Consider the following 10,704-nt stretch of genomic DNA (forward strand, 5'->3'; position numbering starts at 1 on the left):
AGATGATGATGATCATAAAGTAAGTCAGCATGCATTACGATTCACAGCCAGATACAGTTGCTCCATATTTGATACTTCTCTTATTTCTTTGATGTATTGTTATTGTTTATGCCTCTCATACTTAGTACAACATTCGTACTGACGTCTGTTTTCATTGGACGCTGTGTTCATGCCCACAGGTATATAGGGAGGTGAGCTCGATCCAGATTCTTAGTAGCTGTCAGCTGATAAAGAGCACTCCATCGTTCGGAGGTGCTTATGATTACTCTTTTGGTGCATATATATATATATATATATATATATTTTGGGCACGACGGAGTCTTGTCCGGTCTAGATGTATAGTATGTCGGTAGAGGCTCGGAGATACGCAGTGTGGGTAGTATCTTCTCACGTTTTTCATGTTTATGTATATTGTATTTTGATAGCCGAGAGGCACATGTGTATAAAAGTATTTATGTTTTATATGAAATAAGATTTTCCCATGTTTTGATTATAAGAGTAATAAAAGAGCATTAAACGAGCAAGATGAGTGATAGCACGAGCGGTGCTCGGTGGTTGGCCCCGGGTACCCGTCGCGGCCCTAGCTGGGTCGTGACAAAAGTGGTATCAGAGCAGTTTGTCCTAGGAAGTGTCTACCAGCCGTGTCTAGTAGAGTCTTTTTTATGGTGTGTTGCGCGCCACGCTAATAAACAAGAGGCTACAGGGCATTTAGGAAAATGACCATCTTTCTTCTTATTAGATCGTGCGATAGAGCCATACATAAGATTTCATTTTTCCTAAAAGTGTGTTGTGCTTTCAGAATGCCGCCAAAGGGAAAAGCTACAGCTGCCCAGAAGGGCAAAGCTACGACAAAAAGGCGGGTGGAATGAGAGCTCCCGACGAATGTAGGGGAAGGTGAATCACAAAATGAGGCCTCGCCCAATGTAGAAGAGCAAGGAGGAGCCTCAGCTTCGGTCCCTCCACCAGGTGCTTCGGGTCAACAAGTGACCGAGGCCATACATTTATTGACACAATTGGTTGCCGCTCAGGCACAACGACAGAATGCGGGCCCGAGTGATCGTTCAGCTAGTACGAGAGCCCGTGATTTTATGACTCTAAATCCTCCGGAGTTCTTTGGGTCGAAGTCGGACGAAGATCCGCAAAACTTCATTGATGAAATGTTGAGGACCTTAAAGATTATTCATGTTTCCGAGACCAAATCTGTGGAGTTGGACTCTTATAGACTCCGCGATGTGGCGGTATTATGGTATAACAATTGGATGGCATCAAGAGGAGAGAATGCGCCTCCTCCAGTTTGGCAGGAATTTGTGGATGCCTTTATTCGTCATTACTTGCCACCCGAGGTCGGTCGAGCTAGAGCGGACAGGTTCTTCAACCTAAAGCAAGGAAGTATGAGTGCCCGAGAGTATAGTATGCAATTCAATTCGTTGGCTAGATATGGCCCAACTATGGTGGCCGACATGGGAGACCGGGTCCATAGATTTGTGAGTGGTTTGGGCCCACATTTGTTTAGAGATTGTCTGACGGCCTCTTTGCAAGACGGGATGGATATTTCCCGAATACTGGCCCATGCTCAGAATCTTGAGAAACGACAACAGCTGCAAAGAAGTGATCGTGATAGTGACAGAAGACAAGGTAAGAGGGCTAGATCTATGGGAGCGAGCAGTGAATATAGAGGGGGGCCGAGACAGATGCACTCTAGACACTTAGGTCAGTCAGCGACTAGTGCGCCTCCTAGATTCTCAGATAGGAGGTTTGATCGTTATTTTCAGTCAGGACAGGGCCAGAGTTTGAGGGCCTCAGATTCTCAGTTCAGGGGAGATTTTAGCCAGCGGAGACCTCCAGTACCGCGGTGCAGCCAGTGCGGTAGATTGCATTCCGGGCAGTGCCGTCAGGGTTCGGATGCATGTTATGCCTGCGGGCAAGTTTGCCATATGATGAGAGATTGTCCTTCGGCGAGAGGTAGAGTTGGGACTCAGCCTACAGGATCAGCAGCTGGGTCTTCTTCAGTACGCCCGACAGCACAAACTTCTCAGACTACAGCAGGTAGAGGCAGAGGTAGAGGGGGAGCATCTACTTCAGGTGCTGTTCAGCCCCGCTTATATGCTTTAGTTGGGCGACAGGATCTTGAGTCTTCCCCAGATGTTGTCACAGGTACATTGACTATATTTTCCCGTGATGTATATGCTTTGATCGATCCAGGTTCTACTTTCTCTTATGTCACTCCGTATGTTGCTGATTGTATTGGGGTGCAATCCGAGCCAATTAAACCTTTTGAGATATTCACTCCGGTTGGTGATCCGGTAATAGCGAGGAAAGTGTACAAAAATTGTGTCATTGTGATATGTGATCTCTAGACTAAAGCCGACTTGATTGAGCTTGAAATGATTGATTTCGATGTAATTATGGGTATGGATTGGTTGGCCTCATGTTATGCTAATGTTGATTGTCGGACGAAGATGGTTCAATTTCAATTTCTGGGAGAGCCCGTGCTTGAATGGAAGGGTAATACGGCGTCTCCGAAGGGTAGGTTTATTTCCAACCTTAAGGCGATTAGCTAAAGGTTATATTTATCATCGAGTTTGGGTTAATGACACAGAAGCAAGGGTGCCAACTTTCCAGTCTGTTCCGGTAGTGAATGAATTCCCAGATGTATTTCCAGACGAACTTCCAGGTCTTCCTCCGAAAAGAGAAATTGACTTTGCTATTGATGTGTTACCTGACACTGAGTCTATTTCTATTCCTCCTTATCGAATGGTTCCGGCAGAATTGAAATAGTTGAAGGCACAGTTGAAGGACTTGCTTGAAAAGGGGTTTATAAGGCCCAGTTCATCGCCGTGGGGAGCACCGGTCTTGTTCGTAAGAAAGAAGGATGGATCTCTATGGATGAGTATCGATTACAGACAGCTGAACAAGGTAACAATAAAGAACAAGTATCCCCTCCCCAGAATTGACGATTTGTTTGATCAATTACAGGGCGCTAAGTGGTTCTCGAAGATATATTTGAGATCTGGTTATCATCAAGTGAGAATTAGAGAAGGAGATATTCTCAAAACAGCCTTCAGAACGAGGTATGGCCACTATGAGTTCCGAGTGATGTCGTTTGGGTTGACAAATGCCCTGGCAGTGTTCATGAATTTAATGAATAATGTGTTCAGGCCATTCTTGGATCTCTTCGTGATAGTATATATCGATGATATTCTGGTGTATTCTGGCACATAATCAGAACATGCAGATAATTTAAGAATTGTTCTTGGCGTTCTTCGAGCTCGGGAATTATATGCAAAATTTTCAAAGTGCGAGTTCTGGCTAAATTCTGTGGCATTTCTAGGACATGTTAGTTCAGATGTTGGCATCCGAGTCGACACTCAGAAAATAAAAGCTATGAAGACTTGGCCAAGGCCTACAACGCCTACGGAAGTTGGTAGTTTCTTGGGTTTGGCGGGATATTATAGAAGATTTGTAGAGGGCTTCTCGTCTATTTCAGCTCCATTAACGAAGCTAACCCAGAAGTCGGCGAAATTTCAGTGGAACGATGCTTGTGAGCATAGTTTCCAAGAGTTGAAAGACAGATTGACTTTAGCCCCAGTGTTAACACTTCCAGAAGGGCCACTTTGCTATGTTGTATATTGTGACGCTTCCGGTGTGGGACTAGGATGTGTATTGATGCAGCATGGCAAAGTTATTGCATATGCCTCGAGACAATTGCGGAAACATGAAAAGAATTATCCAACTCATGATGTCGAATTGGCTGCGGTTATTCATGCCTTGAAGATATGGAGACATTATCTGTATGGTGTGCACATCGATATTTATACAGATCACAAGAGTCTCCAGCATATTTTCAAATAGAAGGAGTTAAATCTGCGGCAGAGGCGATGGTTAGAATTACTGAAGGATTACGATGTGAATATTCTATATCATGTCGGAAAAGCGAACGTGGTAGCCGATGCGCTTAGCCGTCGATCAATGGGTAGTTTGTGTGAAGTTCCTTCAGAAAAGCATGGAATGGTTCGTGAGCTCCATCGACTAGCAAATCTCGGAGTACGTGCAATTGATTCGAGTAGCACAAGTATTTGCATTAATGACCCCACAGTGTCATCTTTGAGTATAGAAGTGAAGGAACGGCAATATGAAGATTCTCAGTTAAGCCATTACCGAGACCTATCTCGTGAAAAAGAGAAGTCTCCATTTGAAGTTTCCATAGATGGGGTCCTTAGATATCAGGGCAGGCTATGCGTACCGGATGTGGCAAATTTGCGCCAATGAATTTTAGAGGAAGCACACTATTCTCGGTATTCTATTCATCCGGGTGCGACCAAGATGTATCATGACCTCAAATCACTGTATTGGTGGGATGGCATGAAACGGGACATAGCGGAATTTGTAGCTCAATGTCCAAATTGTCAACAAGTAAAGGCCGAACATCAGAAGCCAGGGGGCTTATTACAGGGAATGGAGATTCCTACATGGAAATGGGAAGAAATTAATATGGATTTCATTGTAGGATTACCTCGCTCCGGAGGCAAATACGATTCTATATGGGTAATCGTGGATAGATTAACCAAAGCAGCTCACTTTCTTCCAGTCAAGACCACGTATTCAGCGGAAGATTATGCTAGGTTGTACTTGAAAGAAATTGTGCGACTTCACGGAATTCCATTAGCCATTATTACAGACAGAGGGGCACAGTTTACAGCCAAGTTTTGGAAGTCCTTCCAGGAAGGTCTAGGTACCCAAGTCAAGCTCAGTACGGCGTTTCATCCATAGACGGATGGACAAGCCGAACGTACTATTCAGACCTTGGAGGATATGCTACGAGCGTGTGTCTTGGATTTTGGCGGTAGTTGGGATGAGCATTTACCCCTTATAGAATTCGCATACAACAATAACTACCATTCCGGCATTCAAATGGCTCCATATGAAGCTTTGTATGGAAGGAAATGTAGATCTCCAATTGGATGGTTTGAGACCGGAGAGACACAATTAATAGGCCCTGACTTGATTCAACAAGCAGTCAAAAAATTCAAGGTGATACGAGATCGATTATTGACAGCCCAAAGTCGCCAGAAGTCTTATGCGGATAATCGTCGACGAGACTTGGAATTCCAGGACAATGATTGGGTATTTTTGAAGGTATCGCCAATGAAAGGGGTAATGAGATTTGGTAGAAAGGGAAAGTTGAGCCCAAGGTACATTGGACCCTATCGAGTCGTTAGTAAGGTGGGTCGTGTAGCCTACAGACTGGACTTACCTTCAGAGCTTGATTCCATACATCCAGTTTTTCATATTTCGATGCTCCGCAAGTGCATTGGAGACCCAACAAGAATAGTTCCGGTTGATGATGTCCAAGTGATAGAGAAATTGACACATGAAGAAGTACCGGTTGCCATTTTAGATAGACAGGTGCGAAGACTTCGAAATAAAGAGGTTTCTTCAGTCAAAGTCTTGTGGCGAAACAATAATCGGGAAGAAATGACTTGGGAAGTGGAGGACAATATGCAAGCCAAATATCCGCATTTATTCCAACCCCCAGAGGAGATTCAAGATGCAACGTCGACGCGATGAGGTACGTATGCTTTATTTTATACTGTTGGTCGTGTATGGCTATAGATATGTCGATATTATGATGTAGCCCTATGAGGCGATGATATTATGGGTTGTTGTGACAGGTTGGTAGTGCCCAATTACAGGGGAAACCTTGGCGAAATTTTCGTAGAACCCCGAGTGTTTAACATTCGAGGACGAATGTTCCAAAAAGGGGGGGGGGGAGGATGTTACACCTCGAAAAATTCCCCTTACATGTACTGTGAATAGGACAATGAAGGTCAGGACGTATACGGTGTTTTGATGAGTAAGAAGTAGTATTTGACTACCCTAAACGAGAATTTAAAAGCATGGGAGATAAGGAAAGATAGTTGCTAAGAAAAGCAAACCATATGTAGTGTATCGGGTAAGAATAACGAGCAACAATTTTGTGATGGCATAATGATGTCTTAGAGAAGTGTAGTACCGCCCTTTAGGTTGATGCTGAGATGTTAAACAAGTGCCAAGAAGGTTCCATAAGGATCGGAGATCAAACGAGACAACGAGAACGAAAACGGAATCACTGGGCATTATACGGCCCAATCTACGGACCGTATAATTTATACCAGCCGTAGATTGGACCGTATAATTGGCCAAGAAGGCCACCAGCCACTGGACCAAATGTACGCCCATACATACGGTCCGTATAAATAGTACGGACCGTATGTTGGTCTGTATAAGTTGGCTCGGCCATCTTTTAAGTTTAAGTGTAAGGGTCCATTTTTCATTTCATCCACTCTCCACACTTCAAGAACCATCTAGAAAACTCGCCACTCTTCCACTACAATAGAAATCAAAGGAAAACAAAGATCACCAACACCAAATCTATGGAACCAAGTGTATGAAACCTAATTGGAAGTCATCTCCTTCAAGAAATTCCAAAAGAGGTGAAGAAGGGCTTTAGTGCTAGAGGAGTATTATCATTCAAGGCTTGTTCAACCAACATCTAAGGTATGTTTCATGACTATACCATGTTGTTCAAGGTATTGGAAGGGTTAGATACTTGAAATGTAGAAGAATATAGAAAATGGGCCATTACTGAGTGAATAGTGTCACAATTGAATGATAGTGGAATGAAATCATGAATGTTGATGTGTTATGGTTATGAATACGTTGTAAACGATGTTTAGACCATGAAATGAGTATTATATAAGATAAAACGCGATAACGAGCTATAACCATTAAATGTGGAAAAATTGGAGAGAAATGGTGGATTTTACTCAATGTACACAAACAATGATTGTTGGTCTCTATATCATGGATGTTGTTATGAATGTTGGGAGTTGATATAGAATATGGGAAAAGTAGTAGAAATAAAGGAAATGCTGCCCAATTTTCCCTAGAAATCACGATGCGTTCTTGTAGTCAATTAACTAACGTTAGTCCGAATTCTCTCGTGAAGGTAACAACGTGATATCGAAGGAGAACAAGTGGATGATAGCTTAGCTAAATGACAAAGTTATGTGACGCTAGTCCCTTTCTTTCAGTGGCATGAATCTCATGATATGATTTCTCTTCCTTTCCATGATCATCCTATATTCCGGAAAGCCAAGAGCCTAAGATCATGAATAGCTATATGAGTCAAAAGATATGATGTGACGTCCTTATAAAGTAAATGATGTCGTTTAGTGTATCCACTCACCTTATATACTAATCCTTTCAAGGTGAGGCAGAATGCACGTGAATGTTCATAATGGAATCAAGGGTTGACGACCTTACGTCACCTCGATAACATACAGTTGTTCTAGAGTCCTCATGCATGTACGACGATAAGAATATTATGATAAGCATGGTATTATAAGTATTTTATGATGAGCATGTCATGATTATATTACACCGCGCCTAGTTGGCCGGGCAGTCACCGCTAAGGCGGGCACCTATGTTATACACCATGGCCAAATGGCATGGGCAGACACCACTAGTGGGCGGTATGAGATGGTACCCCGGACGGGGGAGGCTTGGACTCGGGCTAATGTTATTGATTATCACACCGCACCTATATGGTCGGGCAGTTTACTCGCACATATACATGTTATGCATACATGAGATGATGATGAGCATAAAGTAAGTCAGCATGCATTACGATTCACAGCCAGATACAGTTGCTCCATATTTGATACTTCTCTTCTTTCTTGGATGTACTGTTATTGTTTATGCCTCTCATACTCAGTACAACATTCGTACTGACGTCCGTTTTCTTTGGACGTTGTGTTCATGCCCATAGGTAGACACGGAGGTAAGCTCGATCCAGATTCTGATAGAGAGCACTCCATCGTTTGGAGGTGCTTATGATTACTCTTTTGGTGCATATGTATATTTTGGGCACGACGGAGTCTTGTCCCGCATAGATGTATAGTATGTCGGTAGAGGCTCGTAGATGCGCAGTGTGGGTAGTATCTTCTCACGTTTTTCATGTTTATGTATATTGTATTTTGATGGCCGAGAGGCACATGTGTATAAAGGTATTTATGTTTTATATGAAATACAACTTTCCCATGTTTTGATTATAAGAGTAATAAAAGAGCATTAAACGAGCAAGACGAGTGATACCACGAGCGGTGCTCGGTGGTTGGCCCCGGGTACCCGTCGCGGCCCTAGCTGGGTCGTGACACATATCTCTTATCTTATATATCCAATTATGAGTATAGTCTTTTAGCTTTCCGGAATAAAGGAACTCATTAAGAGGAAGGAAAATCATGTTATGAGATTCATGCCATCTTGAAGAAGGGACTAGCCTCACATACCTTGTCGTTTAGCTAAGCTATCGTTCACTTGTTCTCCTTCGATATCACGTTGCTACCTTAACGAGAGAATTCGAATTAACATTAGTTAATCGACTACCTTCGTATCGTTATTTCTAGGGAAAATTGGGCAGCATTTCCTTTGTTTCTACTACTTTACCATGTTTCATTTCAACCCCCAAACATTTACAACAACACTCACAATATCGTATCAACAATCGTCATTTATATACATTGAGCAAAATCCACCATTTTTATCCAATTTCTCCACATTTATGATTATAGCTCGTTATCACGTTTTCTCATATGTAGTACTTATTTCATGGTCTAAACATCATTTACAATGCACTCATAATCATAGCATATCAACATTCATGATTCCATTTAACTACCATTCAATTGGGACACTATTCACCCATATAAGGCCCATTTTCCATGTCTTTCTACAGTTCAAGCATCTTAGCTTTTCAATTCCTTAAACAACATGGTAGAGCCATGAAACTTACCTTAGATGGTGGTGGAGCAAGCCTAGAGTGGAATTCTTCCTCCTTCACCAAAATCCTATTTTTCCTTTCTTGGAATTTCTTGATTTGGATGAACTTCACTTGAGTTTCACACACTTTGTTTCAAGGATTTGGTGTTGTTGATCTTGATCTCCCTTTGATTCTCTTAAATTCTTGTGGATGAAGTGTCTTGGAGTATTCTAGAGAGTTCTTGAACCGTGTAGGTGAGAAATGAAATAAAATGAGCTTAGAGTCCCTTTTTAATAACTCAAAATCTGATTTTTAATGAACAGTAGTTGGGGTGTATAGTGGCCGTAAACCCAGTTTACGGGCCGTATACTGGTTTACGGTCCGTCCGCCACGACCGTATTTAAGCATATCAGAAAAAGAAAGGTTTGCTGTAGGTCATGCTGGTTTACGGTCACAGTTTACGGGCCGTATTTCAATTTACGGTCCGTATTCTGAGTCGTATTTTACCATTTAAAATTTGGCAGAAAGTTGAAATTTTTGGAATGTTGAAGAACGATGGCACTTTACGGTCCGTAAATCACTTACGGGCCATATTCTATTTTACGACCACTGGGCTGAAATGAAATTCTTCAACTTTCTTATTTCCAAATTTCATAAATGGTCATTCCCTACTTAGTAAAACATCACACACTCATGCCCTTCGTTGGTCTATTCATTGTAGGCTCACGAAAAGTTTTCGAGGTGTAACATTCTTCCCCTATTTTTGGAACATTCGTCCTCGAATGTTACGTCAGCGGGGATTCTTGGAAAACTTCGCCAGAGCTTCCTTTATAATATAGCACTACCATCCTGTCACAACAACCCAAAATATCATACCACTGCCTCGTAGGGCCACAACATAAAAGCAACATATTTATGGCCACACGCGACCAAAGATATAGAAGTAAGCATACATACCTTATAATCTCGGCGCATCACCATGAACCTCTTCTGGATATTGGAATAGATGCGGATATTGGGCTTTCATCTTCTCTTCTGCTTCCCAAGTCATTTCTTCCCTGTTGTTGTTTCGCCGTAAAACTTTGACTGAAACGACCTCTTTATTTCGAAGTCTTCGCACCTGTCTATCTAAAATGGCAACGGGTACTTCTTCATATGCCAGTTGTTCTGTCACTTGGACATCATCAACCGTAACTATTCTTGTTGGGTCTCCAATACACTTGCGGAGCATTGAAACATGAAAAACTGGGTGTACGGACTCAAGTTCTGAAGGAAAGTCCAATTCATAGGCTACATGACCCACTTTACGGACAATTTTATAAGGTCCAATGTACCTTGGACTTAACTTCCCCTTCTTGCCAAATCTCATCATCCCTCTCATTAGCGATACTTTCAGAAATACCTAGTCATTCACCTGAATTTCCAAGTCTCGTCGGCGGTTGTCTGCATGCGACTTTTGGCAACTTTGGGCTGTCAACAATCGATCCCAGATGATCTTGACTTTTTCGACTGCTTGTTGAATCAACTCGGGGCCTATTAATCGTGCTTCTCCTGTTTCAAACCATCCAATTGGGGATCTACATTTCCTTCCATATAAAGCTTCATAAGGGGCCATCTGAATACCGAATGGTAGCTATTGTTGTATGCGAATTCAATAAGGGGTAAATGATCATCCCAACTACCACCAAAGTCCAGCACACATGCTCGTAGCATATCTTCCAAGGTCTGAATAGTGCGTTCGGCTTGTCCATCAGTCTGTGGATGAAATGCCGTGCTGAACCTGACTTGAGTACGAAGACCTTCTTTTAAGGATTTCCAAAACTTAGCTATAAAATGTGCCCCTCTGTCTGTAATGATGGATAATGGGATTCATGAAGTCGCACAATTTCCTTCAAGTACAACCT

This window comes from Lycium barbarum, chromosome 8 (genome assembly GCF_019175385.1).
Source record: "Lycium barbarum isolate Lr01 chromosome 8, ASM1917538v2, whole genome shotgun sequence".
In the NCBI taxonomy this organism is placed as follows: Eukaryota; Viridiplantae; Streptophyta; class Magnoliopsida; order Solanales; family Solanaceae; genus Lycium; species Lycium barbarum.